Consider the following 18,405-nt stretch of genomic DNA (forward strand, 5'->3'; position numbering starts at 1 on the left):
ACTCAGGGAGAAGTTATAGGGAGGAGGGAGCAAGCTTGTTTTCTGCTGTCCTGGAGACTAGGAGTCAGAACAATAGCTTCAAACTCACCTGAACATTAGGAAGAACTTCCTGACTGTGAGAGCTGTTCAGCAGTGGAACTCTCTGCCCCAGAATGTGGTGGGGGCTCCTTCTTTGGAGGCTTTTAAACAGAGGCTGGATGGCTATCTGTTGGGGGTGCTTTGAATGCAATTTTCCTGCTTCTTGGCAAGGGGTTGGACTGAATGGCCCACGAGGTCTCTTCCAACTCTATGATTCTATTATTTTTATTCTACAGCTGCTAATACTGCTTTTATTGTATTTTAGAAGATGTTTTTAATGGGTGATGTTAAAGAGTTGTGGTGAGCTCTAATAAGAAAGAATGGAGTATAACTCATATTAATAGCAACCACTGGGGCCACCAAATGCAGGGTGATGTCAAAGAGAAGACTGTCCCCTGCAAAGTAGGGCAATTGGTCCCTTCAGTAAAGATACTGCTTTAGCAGTCACCGCCACTGTTTTTGCCATTATAGCTAAATGAGATTTATAGGATTGAATTGTCCAAGCTTAAAAATGATGCTTCTTTCTTTGCTTGCTTCTCTCGTGATGTTTCTTCATTCTTTTCTCCTATGAGCCACTCTCTCAATTTCCAGGCAATTTTCTTTTATGTATCTATCTGTCGGAGTCGCTTTAAGTTGAATCTGTCTTCCTCGTTTTTCCTACTTATGTCTTACCTTCTTCTTTTTATTTTTTAATTAGGGTATGATCCATCCATTCCAGCAACCCTGCCCTCAGTCAGATCCACATTGTACTGGACACAGTGTAATATTCCTAATAATTATTACAAATGAATGTTATAGCCTTCTTCACAGCATAACAGATATGCAGTTGCTTGCTTTTCTCCAGAACGCTGGCTATGTTCACTAAATTGCCCTTTTAAAGGCTCACATCTTTTTCTGCTCTTTCTAAAGCAATCCTAACTTCTTTTCAGTGACTATTAGGATTCAAGAAAAAGATGTTATGTTGGCAATTGCTGATGATGGCAGCGTCCACACTGGATGCTGGCACTCCACAGAAAACTCCAGTGCAATAGTAATTCGTAAGTCAAATTTATACTCCCTATTTTAACCAAAAAGACTCCCAGAGTGGCTTACAATGGTAAATTTATGATCTGTATTACACAGAAGACTTGCAATTTAAATTTAAGACATAACACAGAGGAATAAAGCATGATGAAGACAATATTTCACTGTAGTACAACAAATCAGTTTTACTGTAGGAAAACTTGACTATTTTGAGACACTTTTAAACTACATATATTCTCATGGAAACTAGGCAAGTGGGATTTACATATCTGTGGAATAATGTCCAGGATGGGTGAAAGAACTCTTGTCTGTTTGAGGCAGGTGTGAATGTTGCAATTGGTCACCTTGATTAGCATTAAATGGCTTTGCAGCTTCAAAGCTTGGCTGATTGCTGCCTTGGGAGATCCTTTGTTGCAAGGTGTTAGCTGGCTCTGTGTGTTTTACTAACTTTGAGTATATGTTTTTTCTTGGAAATATGGTCCATCGCTTCTCTGTTTTGTTACTTTTTTGTATTTTTCTAAACATTATTATTATGAATATAAAATGTGGGAGCATTTTATTCCATTCTGTCCTTTGTGGCAGTTACTTTTTGGCATTTTGACACTGTGGTGGGGGGAACCTGAAAAAAGCAACAACCCCTCTACTTTTCCCTTCTGGGTTGGGCAGGAAAACGGCAATGACAGCAAGCAGCTCTCTTCAATCACAAGTCCGCATCTGTATATACCAGTTCAGAAGCAACATATTGAAGCATCTATCAACCTCCCTGTCTGTCCATCTGTCCCTCCCTCTCATCTTTTCTGTTCTACTTTGTTTCTCAGCCTGGTAATCTCTTTTCTCTCTATCTCCCTGCTACAATAATCCATCCAGTTGCGTATCCAGCTATTGGTTCTGTTGTTTGTTTTTTTTTAAAACCCTGCCTTGATTGAAGGTTTTTTTTTTTGCAACTCCTAATCATATAAAAATCATGGGAGTACAAGATCTCCAAAAGACTGTATACTCAAACATGTATGGTTGCATGCATGTGCTCTGTGAGCATACCTGGTAAAATTCACTTTTAACAGATTTCTGAATTGTATATTTGGAACATAGGAAACTGCCTTATACTGATTCAGATCACTGGATGGTCTTGCCCAGTGTTGTTGAGTTTGATTGGAAAGAGTTCTCCAATATTTCCAGCAGGAAGGTATTTCACTTGGGTGTGCAAAGTATCCACTTCAGCACTGAGCTGTGGTCATCTTCATCTTTCCACTCCTTCAGTACTTAGGCCTTGGCCAGTCACTGTAAAGCAGTGGTTTCTAACCTCTGGTCCTCCAGGTGTTTTGGACTTCAGCTCCCACAATTCCTAACAGTTGGTAAGCTGGCTGAGATTTCTAGGAGTTGAAGTCCAAAACAACTAGAGAACCACTACTTTAGAGCAGTGGTTCCCAACCTTTTTTTTTGACTAGGGACCACTTTGACCAGGAACCACTCTCTAGCATTAGTAACAAAAGGGTTACGAATCAGTTTTTGGTCAACTTTAGATTTGGTTTGGTTATTTGGGGTGCTGCTTCAGAAAATTGCATTGGATAGACCACATCGGCTCTAGTTTCTGATACAGAAAATATGGCATCCAGTAGTCACCATCTGCTCTCCTACAGAAAACCATATTTAATAAGTGTCGGCACTATAAGAGGGATTCGTGAGACCAGTAGCTTTTGTTGCAGTGGTGTAATAATGATGAGGCCACCATTTTAGTTCTTGCAGACCACTGGTGGTCCATAGACCACAGGTTGGGAACCACTGCTTTAGAGGGTCAGCTAGGCTATTGACATAGTGAGAAACCATGCAGCATGCGATGAAAAGAGTGGGTCTAGAAGCCCATCCCGAATTCCTCGCCACTTTGTTGCTCAGCCTGATAGCTCCTCCAAGTTCTCTAATCACCTTCCAGCTGTAATGAGTCTCTCATCTTGCTGATGAAAATCAGGGTATTTGGTTATGAAAGGGACACTGTTAATAACACGATCTCCCTCTCTCTCTAGACCCCTCCCAGCTTTCCACACAATTCTCTCAATTAACGATAGGCAGAAATTAATTTTTCCCCGGGACTGAAACAATTGCCTAGTGGAGGATTGCCAGCTCAGATCCAGATAGGATCCTTTCCCAGCAGAGCACAGAGAAAAGAGGAGAGACCAAGGCGATAAGCCGGGCCCTATCAGCAACCACAGGACGCCGTAATACAAATGTTATCCTTAGAAATGTATTTAAAGAGGATATGTTTATAATTCGGAAGAGATTGTCAAATTGCTCTCTTTCCCTCCCATGGCAGCTCCATCCTGCTACGGCTCAGCTACTACCTCCTCTTTGCCACAAAGCTCTCTTATTGCTTGCATAGGGCTTGACAGCAATAGTGGCCAAGTGAACATGTCCCTTCCCTTTTGACTTCCCATCCACAGAATGGATTAACACCACTGGAAAGGAAGAAAGATATGTCTTAATGTCTGCTTGAAATCATAAAAGGCAAGGGAAGAAGCTTGCAGGGTTTGCTTATAAAGCAGCTAGAAGTTGGTTCCCTTTCGGTGGACACAATGGTTGTGGGTATGGTTTCAGGAATGGTGAGATTATTCTCTAATAAATGGAGTCAGGGATATACAGATACCACCTGAAGTGGGTAGTGATAAAAATCCTGGTTCTTGATAGAACCTACCGAGATTAAAACAAATAACTACAGAATTATAGTATTTCAGGAAACAACCAACCAGCCATGGAAGAAGTGGGTGGAAGTCTTGTCTATTGTAGCATGCCTGTTGTTATATTAGCAAGCTTTTTAGGCAAGGGAGGAAGGAATTGTAAAGAATGCGTGGCAACATATGACAACTTGTGCTGCAATGTTCAATATCTATGTACTCTGGGAACTACTGTGTCTGCTACTTGAACCAAAGGGTTTATATGGGCTTACTCATGGGTCCCTTCCCTCTCTCGTTTCAAGTGCCCACCTCTGGACTTAGGTTTCAACCTGAGCCATCAAATCCATGCCTTAGCTAGAAAGTTACTTTAAGTTCCAACCAGTCCCACATCCAAAGACTTTAGAAACTTCATCAGGGTGTGAGGAAGAAGCCGAGGGTGCAATTGTTGCTTTGTCCAGTGTTCCTTCCTTCCTCCTTTCTGCCTCTCATTCTCTCTTTCAGCTCTGTCCTTCTCAATACCCAGGAAAGATTAACTCCTCTCCGTGCGCCAGAGAAAGTTATTATCATTAATGAAGAATTAAAAGGGAGCGATTAATAAAAGGGCCTTATCTGGTAACGAGGAGGAGTCTGGACAAAGGGAGGAAGATGGAGAAAATGAAAAACAATAAATATGAAGTGTAAAAGGAGGCGAGTGCTGCTCCCGCTCGTTAGATCACAGCTGCATCTCCTGAGGGGGGAAGGCTCCAAATTGCTAATTACTGCCTCTGAAAAGACCTCTCTCTGATATGTTTGCCGCTGAAAGGCTCCCATTAATGAAGCAGCAATGATGCCGTTTCCCTTTGACTTGCCTTCAATTCCCTCTCTGAGCTTCCTCCCAAGCCGGGAACAATGAGGCCCTAGGAGCTGGCGGCTCCCATAGGCCTCGCAGAGACTCGGCCGGGGGCAGCCCAGTGAGGGGAGCTGAGCCGGCTGTGAAATATGGAGGGGGGAGATAAGGCAAAGACAGAGGAAAGAGGCTCACTCCCAGGAGCCCAGGGAAAATTTGCAGTTATTATGAAGAAGATGAGACAGATTAAAAGCCCTTGTGTTCCGCACTGCCCTTTTATTTAGTGGCTTCATCTCGGAGATGAAAGAAGTTGGAAATGACTTTCTCTGCATTTTGCTGCAAGAAGCTTCACGGCACATTTTTTGACTTTATTCCTCCCTTTGTCTCTTGTCCCTTCTATCTTTTGCTTTAACCCCTGAAAGGTTTAGCGGCGAAGCATCCGGCGTTCTTCTGGAGCATCCGTGGAGGGAGAGCAAAACAGCTCATTCGCCCCCACCTTTGGGCCTCATTGGGCCTTTCACAGGACAGCTTGGCTGAGCAAATGATTAGTGCTGGCCAGCAAGGCCAGTCTCAATATATCCCTCTTTTACTAGTGCATTTTGGCTCAAGAGTGTGGATGGGTAGGAAGATAGAAGCAGAGCGCCTCCTGCTCCAAACAGATCATGTGCACACAAAATGCTGCACAATTGTGGCTTCTCTGTGTAGTCTGACATGGTAGTTGTTAGAGTGGTCCAGCATTTCTGTGTTCTCAAATAAGCAAGTAGACAATTTCAACAGAAAGGAAGAAACCATGAAAATGAACACAATCTAGATACCAGTATTAAAAAACTCTAAAATCAAAACAGTAAAGAAAGAACAGCACTCAAAAACATGGGAATTCCAGACAAGAAACAATCAGGGCCAGCTAATCACCTCCTAACGAAGGATTCCCCCAGGCAGGAAGCAGCTAGACCTTGAAAACTGCTAGACCATTAAATGCTAATCAAGGTGGCCAATTGAAACATTCACACCTACCTCAAAAAGACAAGAGTTCTTTCTCTCACCCTGGACATTTCGCAGATAGATAAACCCTATTTTCCTATTTTCCAACAGACTTCACAACCTCTGAGGATGCCTGCCATAGATGCAGGAGAGAATGCTTCTGGAACATGTTGTGTGAAAAACACACAACAACCCAAAGCCAAATATATTTCCACTGAAGAAACCAAGGACAAATTATTTGCCTCTAGATTGATTTGTTTTTCTAGGGATACGGTGGCCACGTGTCCTCTTTTGTGGAGCATATCCCTCCATTTGAGCACTACCAGAGAATAAACTTCCATTTGAAGATGTCATCTACCTGAAAGATATCAGGGATCAGGAAGCTGCCCGTCCACATCTACCTGAGTGGCATATCCAACAGGGTATCAAGTCACTGTCTTTTCTACTTGCATGTAATACCCTGTACTTTTATTGAAATGACAACAATCCTTTTATTGAGTCACAAAAGATTCAGGAATCCACAGGATGAAAACTGGTGGTATCAGGTGAGACTAAGTTGAAGAATGTAAGACTCATCACCAGAATCCTCTTTAGTCCAGCAACTGGTTTTCCCACACTGGCAGACCAGATTTTTTTTTAGAAGCCCATAAGTAGGCCATTTGGGCTATAAACTTCTCCTGCTGTTTCCCCTCTAATTGTCTAATCTCCTGCCATTGCCCTGAGGAGGATCCAGAGTCAGATCAGTCACAGGTCATTCCACACAGGTCAGAGGACTTGATATTACCTCCCCCTGTCCCCATCCAGGTTAATGTGGTTCATCAACTATTCTCAAGTTCCATAGCCATGCAACACTATATAGCTATAGAATCATAGCATCCTTTAGGCACTGCAAACTTCTCTTCCAGGAAGGCAGAACTATTTGCTCTTCAAGCCTTTTTAATGGTTTCAGTTGATTCAAGTCCTTTGCTGAAACAATATACTATAGCTCAGCTTGAAAAGTGCTCTAGGAGCTATCCAGGGTTCTGACCGGAGCTCTTTGGGGTTTGTTGATTGTGCCAATGTAAAGTGATTAGTCGAGAAGGAACTTAAGTATAATTGTGTGTGTGTGCATTCAAGGTGACTGTCAGCTTATGGCAACCTCATGAATTTTCTTAGACAAGGGATACTCAGAGATGGTTTCGTCAGTTACTTCCTTTGAAACATTGTCTATTTCAGAGGTAGCACATCTGGTTAAACCGCTAGCAGCAGAAAGACTTGCTGACTGGAAGGTTGGCAGTTTGAAGCTGTGGGTCGGGATGAGCTCCTGCTGTCAGCCTTAACTTCTGCTAACCTAGCAGTTCAAAAACAGCAGGAAGGTAAAAGGCGCCCATGCAACCATGCCAGCAAAACATGACTAGGACGGTCTACAGACAACAGGCTCCTTGGCATAGAAAAATGGGACAAGAGCACATCCCCATGGCCAGCATTGAACATTGCCTCCAGACACCGGAGATGGAAAGGAAAAACTTTGTTTCTGTATTGTATGTCATTGTTCATTGTATAAAAGGCATTGAATGTTTGCCTATATATGTGTATACTGTAATTTGCTCTGAGTCCCCTCATGGAGATAGATTGAAATATAAATAAAGTGTATTACAGCACCTGGTATTCATTGGAGGTTTCCTGTCCAAGTTGTATAGGTCTGACTCTGCTTAATTTATAAGATCAGTTAGGATATCATTGCTTATAATTAATTCCCTTTGCAAATAAAGTTAAAACCAAATTACATTATTATTGCAATATAAGCTTTAATGTAACTAATATTTCTCTTTGTTTTTATAGTTATGGGAGTGTGGCCTATCTAATTTCTGGGTGACAGAAATTTCACATGATTCAACTCTTGGCTTATACTATTGTTTTATACTCTTGTAGGTATTGAAGTGACCAGAATGTGGACGGGAGGTGTGTTGTTGTTGTTGTTATTGTCATAGTCTTGCAGCTTGTAATATGCAGATTTTAAAAGTAATTAAAAGATAATCAGTTACATCCAAAAAGCAATGAAGTCAATAGTTACTTTCTATAAATTGAAATTATAATGGAAGTAGAATGTCCATGACAGTGAAAATGGAATCATTGAACTATAACTGTGTTCCAGTGAAATAACACTATCCTATGTGACTGACCTTTTTTGTCAAAAGTCCTAATTCTAAAAAAAAGCACATTATTAAATAAGTAAATAAATAGATTCAAGTGGAAAGAAGCATTCCTTGAGACAGTTGTTTACAGCTTTCTAGGGAATAAGCAGCACGTTGAACTAGCCCTAGAAATTATTGTTTGTTTATTTATTTTATTTGCTGCCTTTTTCTAGTTTTTATAGGGAAAACTGTCCTTTCAGATAGTCTGATGCTAAACCATATCGGGCTTTGTAGGCCATGCCCAATACTTTGAATTGTGCCTGGAAATAAACCTGGAGCCAATACAGCTAATTTAGTAAGAGATTTATATTTGTTGTTGTTGTTCATTCGTTCAGTCGTCTCCGACTCTTCGTGACCTCATGGACCAGCCCACGCCAGAGCTCCCTGTCGGCCGTTACCACCCTCAGCTCCCTCAAGGTCAGTCCAGTCACTTCAAGGATGCCATCGACCAAGGGCAAGAGATTTATATGGCCCCGGTTAACATTCTGACCACAGCTTTCTGCATCTGCTTTAGTTTCTAAGAGTCTCCCAAGGAAGCACCACATAGATTACTTACAGTAGTCCTAACATGAAATCAAGCCATGTGTTACTGACATCTCAAGGAAAGGTGCAGCTAGTATACTAGTTTTAATTGTGGCGCCGTGGGTTAAACCCCTGTGCCGGCAGAACTGAAAACCGACAGGTCACAGGTTCAAATCCAGGGAGAGTGCAGATGAGCTCCCTCTATCAGCTCCAGCTCCTCATGTGGGGACATGAGAGAAGCCTCCCACAAGGATGATAAAACATCAAAACATCCAGGCATCCCCTGGACAAAGTCCTTGCAGATGGCCAATTTTCTCACACCAGAAGCGACTTGCAGTTTCTCAAGTCACTCCTAACACGACATTAAAAAAAAGCTGTGCAAATGCACTTCTGGTCACTGCTGAAGGATGTGCACAGGAATAGCATTGGTGCGTATGAGCTGGAACCATTATGTACCATCTGCAGTTCTCAACCCATGGGTCCCCTGGTGTTTTGGCCTACAACTCCCAGAAATTCCAGTCAGATTACCAGCTGTTAGGATTTCTGGGAGTTGAAGGCAAAAAATCTGGCAACCCACAGGTTGTGGACCAGTGCTCTAGAAAGTCATATAGCTACGGCACCAATAGAATTTGTTCAAATGCACTCCTAGCTATAGCTGCCAATTAAATATTCAGGCGCTCTGCATTTAAGAGCTTCTGCAAGCTAAAGCATAGTCCTGCAGGGGAAATGTGCCACATTCAGAAAAGTTTATTATTCCATTCATTATCCCATACTGCAGTCTGTTCCACATCTTCATGCCTCCTTGGCACAATCTGAAAGGATGAAACAAGAACATGACAGGGAAGAAACTACAGTTGTAGCATATGTAGTTCCTAGGGACCTTGGGATGTATTGTCAAGATGTTAGTCACAAAAATGAAAACCATGGGTTTTGGTTACAAGAACCCCATGGATACTAAAAGCCATGGATGCTCAAGTTCCATTATAATATATGAGTACAATCGTGAAGTAAAATAGTGCCTTTATATAAAATGGCAAAAACAGTATTTCCATTTTGGAATTTTGAGGTGGGGTATTTTCAAGGTGTGGATGGTTGAATCCTTGGATGTGGAATTTGAAAATACAGAGGGCTGACTATCGTTCTCTCAACAAGCTGAGCTGCAAGGCAATGAGACAATGGTAAAAGAAAGGAGGAGTAAACCTTGAAAATTTTGGAGCAAACTGAACTGAAACCAAAGAGGTGGATTTCTCCTAATTTATGAGTGCAATTGTTAAAACTCAAACAAATTGTAAAACAAGTTTAAAATTGATTCCTGGTATAAAGCCAAGTGATAATGAAGTTTAGCTTCTTTAGAATAATTTATGTTGTAAGAATCAGTGCTAGATTAAAGTTGTGGTCTGTGAACCAGGGCTGATCTGTGAGGCATCACTTGCTAGGCTGCTGGATTCCTGGGAAGGAAAAAACACATTTCATAATAATAGGACAAAAACCGATTGCCAGTTCCTAGCACATTTGTGGGTTCCCACATCTGTCTGAGAATTGGTCTATGTCAGTCCGCTCCAACGTGGTGTTCATCAGAACATGTTGGATTTCAGTTCTTATCTGACCAAGCCATGTGGGCTATTGGGTAATGGAATTAATAGCCAATACATCTAGGGTAAGCTTATATGCTCAGTGTTCTTGAAATTGTATGTGAGTTACAACTTGTCAACTAATGGACTGGGGAAGAGCCATGGTGGTGCAATTGGTTAAACCCTTGCGCTGACTGAACTGCTGTTGGGGTGAGCTCCCATTTGTCAGCTCCAGCTTCCCGTGCGGGACATGAGAGAAGCCTCCCACAGGATGATAAAACATCTGGGTGTCCCTTGGGCAATGTCCCTGCAGACGGCCAATTCTCTCACACCAGAAGCGACTTACAGTTTCTCAAGTCACTTCTAACATGTTAAAAAAAACCAACAACTGAAAACCTAATGAACCAATTCAAAACACAGATTTAGCAATAGATAGCAAGATAGATGGATAGTTTGTAAATTAAAATTGATAAGATATGGATATATAAAAATGAGAAAGTGGCCACATAGTCAAAAAGACATAGTCTTCATTAAATTAGAAATTAAAAGGAAACATATTCTCATACTATTTTATTGGTAGCATAAGACAATACTGGTCTCCTGTTCCAAATTCTTTCGATGGAAAGGAACCAGGGCTTCAGTGGAATTTTAAATGTAAAAACAATGGGTGACACTTTCAGAGTTTTTGGGTAAATGAAAAGTGGATATGAGATGCAGAAAATCTGATAGAGATTAAAACCACTAGGTGACTAAAGGTATTACAGTGAATACAGAAAAACCAGAGAGAGGCTTGTGTACTTCAGGAGAGACTACAGCAGAGGTTCTCAACCTGTGGGTCCCCAGGCGTTTTGGCCTTCAACTCCCAGAAATCCTAATAGTTGGTAAACTGGTTGGAATTTTTGGGAGTTGTAGGGCAAAACCCCTGGGGACCCACAAATTGAGAACCACTGGACTACAGCAATGCACACATATAAATACTACTTTTGTTTTGGTTGTACGTTTGAATAACTGTGTAGAGTTGACAAAACATGATATTCTAGACTTGTAAAATAACAGATCAGGTGTTTAGAAGTGTTAAGTGACATTCCTGTTCCATGAGGAGAGAACTTCTTACCCAGAAAATGAACAATGACCCACTACAATGGATTGAAACAGCTGGCTGCTATGCACTTATTTGCTCTTAGGTTTTCTGTACCAAATAAGCATGTAAACTCTTTGAAAGTGCCATGTCCTGTAGAGTGCTAATGTTGCTTTTGTACATCACACTTCACTTGGTTATTTACAGGCATGACAAGTATTACATTTAGGGGATAAATAACTAAAATATTACACGTTTCCTATTTTATGTATGTTTGTTTGTACCTTCAGGATCAGAACAATACTGATATTGTACTGTGCTAATAATATAATGTATTGTATGTATATATGTCTTGTAAGTCGCTTTGAGTCCCCTTCGGGGTGAGAAGGGAGGCATATAAATGTTGCAAATAAATAAATAAATAAATAACAGGACAATACTAATGAATGAATGAATGAATGGATAAATAAATAACATTGCTATATGCAATATTAATGATAATTTTCACAGTCACTTATTAATAATATAATAGTGTCACTGCAATCCTGACATCCATATTTTCTAAATGCAGTTTTGGAACTGAAACTATCTGAATTTATGAAATGTCTTGAATCCAAATTTCATTTTCAATCTTCATTTTGTCCTCATGAGAATATTGCCTAACACATCTCCTTTCATTATGTCTGAAGCATTACCTAAATCTTAGGAAGGCTGGGGCAGGAAATGACTGAAGAATGTCATGCCATTTCTTCCCAATTTGTAATTCTTCTTTAGTCATTGCAAACCTGTGTTATGATAGTATTTATTCCTATGCAATGCTAGTTTAACACTCACTGTTCCATATACTTATTCAACATTGTCAAACTAATGCATGCATTCTAACATTTTAGGACAGATAGTAGTAAACAGATGGAACATATATTAAGAGCGTAAGAGATTAGCAGAAGTTTAACCAATAACTACTGGTATGGATTTATACACAATAGATCATGTTAGGCTGCCTGATTACTTTCTCTAATTGAACCCACAGAATTAGTGGCTGAAGAGAATGCTAGGTATATAATTTATCCAGAGCCTACCAAAGCATTTGAAACACGGCCTCATAAAATGTTACTCGGAAAAATGAATTGATATTGGCTTGTCACTGTCACCTGGATCAAAAGCTAACAGAAGGAGCATAAACAAAAGAGAATGGCAAACAGCAAAGGATTGAATTGTAGGCAACAGAGCAGAGGTGGGCACAAGCCTCAGCTGCATTCAGAGTCTTTGCTGATGATCTGGAGGGAACAGATCAAAGGCGTTTACAAATGAGAAACTAGGGAAGAAGTGAGGGAGGGCGCTGCAATTATCAGTGAATACAGAGGGGAAAATGTGGCTACTAATATGATCAGGAAATGAAAAATGTGTAATAAATGCTTCTGTTGCTCTGTGAGGACAGAGCATTGTGAATGGGAAGAACAGCATAATGTTTTTAGAACAGCAGAACCAACCTGCACACTATTTTTTTTAGTATATTTATAATATCGCCTTTCTCACCCCTGGGGAGACTCAAGGCGGTTTACAACATATTAATGCTAAGAGTTGGTAAGAATTAATGGCCACTCACAATAAAATAGTGAAGAATAGAGACCTCCTACTGGCAATGAAGATCCGCATAGTTAAATCAATGGTATTCCCCATAGCAACCTATGGATGGGAGAGCTGGACCATAAGGAAGGCTGAGCGAAGGAAGATAGATGCTTTTGAACTGTGGTGTTAGAGGAAATTTTTTAGAGTGCCTTGGACCCCACGAAGATCTAACCAGTCCATACTCCAGGAAATAAAGCCCAACTGCTCACTGGAGGGAAGAATATTAGAGGCAAAGATAAAGTACTTTGGCCACATAATGAGAAGACAGGACAGCTTGGAGAAGATAATGATGCTGGGGAAAAAGGAAGGCAAAAGGAAGAGAGGCTGACCAAGGGCAAGATGGATGGATGTTATCCTTGAAGTGACTGACTAGACCTTGAAGGAGCTGGGGGTTGCCACAGCAAACAGGGAGCTCTAACATGGGCTGGCCCATGACGTCGCGAAGAGTAGGAAGCAACTGAACGAATAAACAACAATAATAAAAATTCAATGCCAACATACATATAATAAAATAAAATCACAATAACTAAACACTGGCATATTTACTATAAATTAAAATAATTAAAACCATTAAACATAGGCATATACAACATGTAAACACTAAGGTAAAGGCTTCCCCTGACATTAAGTCTAGTTGTGTCCAACTTTGGGGGGTGGTGCTCATCTCCATTTCTGAACCAAAGAGCCGGCATTGTCCATAGACACCTCCAAGGTCATGTGGCCAGCATGACTGAATGGAGCGCTGTTACCTTCCCGCAGAAGCAGTACCTATTGATATACTCACATTTGCATGTTCTCAAACTGCTAAGTTGGCAGAAGTTGGGTCTAAGAGTGGGAGTCACCCTGCTCCCCGGATTCGAACTACCAACCTTTCAATCAGGAAGTTCAGCAGTTCAGTGGTTTAACCCGTTGCACCACTAAGACAAAGCATTAAAAACATCCTAATATAAATATTTAAATCACATGATCCGCTACAATACCTTTATTAGTTCAACCATTCAGAAATTCACTGCACTAGCTTTAGAAACACATTCCCTCCTTCATCAGGCAAAGATGTTTAGTAGAGGGGTTCTGAAAGCACTTTGTACTCCATCAAAATACTTGTTCCACCCCAAATCTGAAATCAGGAATTAGTAAATAGTACATTTAAGGTTTTAAACCGCCACTGGCTATTCACTGCATTCTGTGTCTTCTCTAATACGGGAAATACCAAAAATGTTATACAAACCCCATTCCACCGATTTCCAGAGAATACTGGCATTTTAAAAAACGTCTCTATGTTTTAATTAAAGGGATTAATTAACATTAAACACATTAAGATTCATATTGCCCTTTTAGAAAGGTAAAAGCACCCTGGAACATGTTAGGAGAGCAAGATTGATGGATGAGTGAACATTTGTCTTGCTGAAATTTGTGATGTGCCTAAAATTTGTTAAATTGATGCACATTGAAATATGCAGTGCAGGCCCGTAGCCAGGATTTCATTTCGGGGGGGGGGGGGGGCTGAATTTTTTTTCAGGGGGGGTTTCGGGGGGGGCTGAGTTTCGGGAGGGGCTGAGTCTGAGTGAAAGAGGGTCTAGCCTAGCAAACCTTTTGTATCATTACCCCAATACCCCCATTCATATGGGATATATTGAGTATGGTGATCAGATCATGATATGAATAAACATAACAGTTTAAATAATGCACCATTAAGGCCTTTTCGCGAACCACCATGAAAATTTCGGGGGGGGGGGGGGGGCTGAAGCCCCCCGAGGGCCCCCCCCCCCCGGCTACATGCCTGATGCAGTGTAAACAAAATCAGTGGACTGGTTTTAGTAGTTGTAGCATAAGCATTGGGTTGGACCTCTGCAGTTTCACCCTATATACTGGGACAGAACAAGTTGCCATCTAAGGCTTTTGTAATATAAAAAGGGCATGACAGGGCATTGCATACTGAAACATCATGAGTGTGCTCATGTAAATAAATGCAGATGATTAGTTTAATTCTATTAGTTACTATGTGCCAGTGATAAGGTTTGGTCATGTTTTAGCTCTGACTTTTATATTAGTTGGTGAGCGTGTGAATGGGCTGCAGTGGCACAATGATCTGTTGAATCTGCTGGCCTAAAGACTGGCAGTTTGAAGCTGCGGGTCAGAATGAGCTCTCGCTGTTAGCCCTAGCTCTTGCCAACCTAGCAGTTCGAAAACATGCAAATGTGAGTACATAATAGGTATCATTTCGGTGGGAAGATAATAAAGGCAACATGACCAGGAGGTGTCTACAGGCAATAGGCTCCTCAGCTTGGAAATGGACAGAGTTGAGCATGGCCCCATGGTCAGAGTTGAGCACCGCCTCCAGAAAGCCGGAGATGAAAGGGGAAGCCTTTACCTTTGCTCTGTGTATTTGTATGTCATAGTTATTCCACTGTATTAAAGGCATTTAATGTTTGCCTATCTGTGTATGTTGTAATCCGCTCTGAGTCCCCTTGGGGAGATAGAGCAGAATATGAATAAAGTATTATTATTATTATTATTATTATTATTATTATTATTATTATTGCCCAGGATTGCTCAAGGTTAGGCCACCAAGTAAGCAAATTGACCCATAAGCATCTCCTGGATCTAGCTGTCTGGGAAGCACGTTGTATCCATTCAGCTGTCAGGCAGGAGATGACTTATGAGCTCTCGTGACATGTTTGAACATGTACCTGATCAGAAGAATCTGACATCAGATTAATCACTAACATGGAAAATAGGCTATTATGAATCGACTACTCTGAGCTGTGCCCATGTGTCAAACACATGTACAGCATTATTGTACATGGGACACAGGTAGCCATATGCACTAATAGTGTGGAGATAATCTGTTTCTAGATACACTTTCCATAGAAATGTCTGTGCATATAAACAAATGTGCAACAGGAAACTTGTAATCAGTGGTTGTTGTAGCCAGTAGGTACATCAATCAGCACAGCATTGTTACTGAGCATAGTTCCTTTTCTTAACACCCCCCCCCCCCCCCCGCCGCCGCCTCATGTATATATACAAACAGAAAAGTCTGGAGCCTGTTGCTTGAACAACTTAAGCCAGGTATGGGCAAACTTCCGGCCTCCAGGTGTTGTGCAGGGCAGGCTTGGGTAAACTGCAGCCCTCCAGGTGTTTTGGACTACAATTCCCACAATTCCTAACAAGCTACCGGCTGTTAGGAATTGTGGGAGTTGAAGTCCAAAACACCTGGAGGCCCAAAGTTTGCCCATGCCTGCCTTAAGGTGTTCAGATATTTCTGCTTGTATATATACTATAGAACGGGAGTCCTCAACCTACAGCACTCCAACTGTTTAGGCACCCAACTCTCAGAATTCCCAACATGGAACAAGCTGGCTAGGGCTTCTGGGAGTTGGAGATCCAAACAGCTGAAGGGCCGTAGGTTGAGGATGCCTGTTCTACAATATAGACACACCGTTGTAATGGCAGCTTTACACACAGTTACTGCACTGATGTAAAAAATCCCAGCTGTATTTGTGTGGCAGTCTTCAACCCTTTGGCTGGATTTTCTGTTAATCCTAGCTGAATCTTGGCAAATTCAATAGTGTGCCTTTTCAAACACATAATCCCCCAATAGGCACATGATCAGAAAAATCTCCAAATGGCTTTTTCTGATGTATTTCTTTCTTCATTCTGTTCATAAATTGTATCTGCAAGGGAGCTAGAATAGGATCAGTTGGGAGCCTGGATGTTCCTCCAAAAACCTCTGTTACCTTGGGCGTATGCATTAAAAAGCAGACTGAGTGAATTCTCTTCTTTCCCAGCAAGAGGCAGACACAGACACATATACAGAGAGAGAGAGAGAGAGAGAGAGAGAGAGAGAGAGAGAGAGAGAGAGACTGTGCTGTAGTTTGACATGACTTTAACTGCCATGGCTCAATGCTATGGAATCATGTGGTTTTCAAGGTCTTTAGACTTCTCTGCCAAATAGGGGTTGTGCCTCACCAAACCACAACTCCATTAGAACTCAGATGGGAGTCAGCCAATGAATATCAGGTGCTGTAGGCTATATTTCAGAGGGTATATTTCAAATCCATGGCTATTGAATACTTTAACTGCCGTGGCTCAAAGTTATGCAACCCTGGGCTATGTAGTTCGGAGAGGCACCAATACTGGGTTGCTGGGGACATGGAAAGAGCCTCCTCGATGACTGAGTAAACATAGTCGGTGTCCCTTGGGCAATATATCTTGTAAACGGCTAATCTTTCCAACCAAATAGCACTGCTTGACAAATTATGCAATGCTTTTGACATGAAATAAATAAACTGGGTTGCTGTGAATTTTCCAGGCTGTATGGCCATATTCCAGAAGGATTCTCTTCTGACATTTTGCCCACATCTATGACAGGCACCCTCAGAGGTTGTGAGGTCAGTTGGAAACTAGGACAAGTGAGGTTCATATACAGCAGTGGTTCTCAACCTGGGGTCCCCAGATGTTTTTGGCCTTCAACTCCCAGAAATCCTAACAGCTGGTAAACTGGCTGGGATTTCTGGGAGTTGTAGGCCAAAACACCTGGGGACCCACAGGTTGAGAACCACTGATATACAGTGAGGGGAAAAGTATTTAGTCAGATACCAATTGTACAAGTTCTCCCACTTAAAAAGATGAGACATGCCTGTAATTGACATCATAGGTAGACCTCAACTAAGAGAGGCGATAGGAGAAAACATCCAGAAAATCACATTGTCTGATTTTTAACTAATTTATTTGCAAATTATGTTGGAAAATAAAGTATTTGGTCCATAGCAAAATATTTAGTCCATAGCAAAAGTTCATCTCAATACTTTGTTATATATCCTTTATTGGCAATGACAGAGGTCAAACTTTTCTGTAAGTCCTCACAAGATTGGCACACACTGTTGCTGGTATGTTGGCCCATTCCTCCATACAGATCTCCTCAAAAGCAGTGATGATCTGGGGCTGTCGCTGTTTCTGGTGTCCTTTGACAGCTCTTTGGCCTTCACCATACAGGAATTTGGCTGCTTGACTGCTTGAGGTTGTGGACAGGTGTCTTTTATACTGATAACAAGTTCAAATAGGTGCCATTACTACAGATAATGAGTGGAGGACAGAGGAGCCTCTTCAAGAAGAAGTTACAGGTCTGTGAGACCCAGAAATCTTGCTTGTTTGTAGGTGACCAAATACTTATTTTCCACCATAATTTGCAAATAAATTAGTTAAAAATCAGATGTGATTTTCTGGATGTGTTTTCTCATGTTGTCTCTCATAGTTGAGGTCTACCTATGGTGTCAATTACAGGTCTCTCTCATCTTTTTAAGTAGGAGAACTTGTACAATTGGCATCTGACTAAATACTTTCCCCCCACGCTGGAATGTGTAGGGTGCGAGAAAGGACTCTTGTCTGCTTGAAGGAAGTGTGAATGTTGCAACTGACCACCTTGATTAGCACTGAATAGCCCTGCAGCTTCAAAGCCTGGCTGCTTCCTGCCTGGAGGAAACCTTTATTGGGAAGTGTTAGCTGGCCCTGATTGCTTCTTGTCTGTAATTCCCATTTTCTGATTATTGAAAGAACAACACCCAAATTGAACAAAACCTGGCTAACAGTATTAAAAAAAACACCCTAAAATCATGACAATAAATAAAGACAAACACTAAAAAAACAGAATTCCAGACAATAATCAATCAGGGCCAGAAAACACCTCCCAAAAAAGGATCCTCCCAGGCAACAACCAGCAAAGCTTTGAAGCTAGAAGGCTATTCAGTGTTAATCAAGGTGGCCAATTGCAACATTCACATTTGCCTCAAACAGAATTTTTGTCTCCTTGAGACAAGTGGCCAAACTTATCTGGCCCAGCTTACCTGTCCGAATGTAT

The sequence above is a fragment of the Anolis sagrei genome, chromosome 1 (genome assembly GCF_037176765.1).
Source record: "Anolis sagrei isolate rAnoSag1 chromosome 1, rAnoSag1.mat, whole genome shotgun sequence".
Lineage (NCBI taxonomy): Eukaryota > Metazoa > Chordata > Lepidosauria > Squamata > Dactyloidae > Anolis > Anolis sagrei.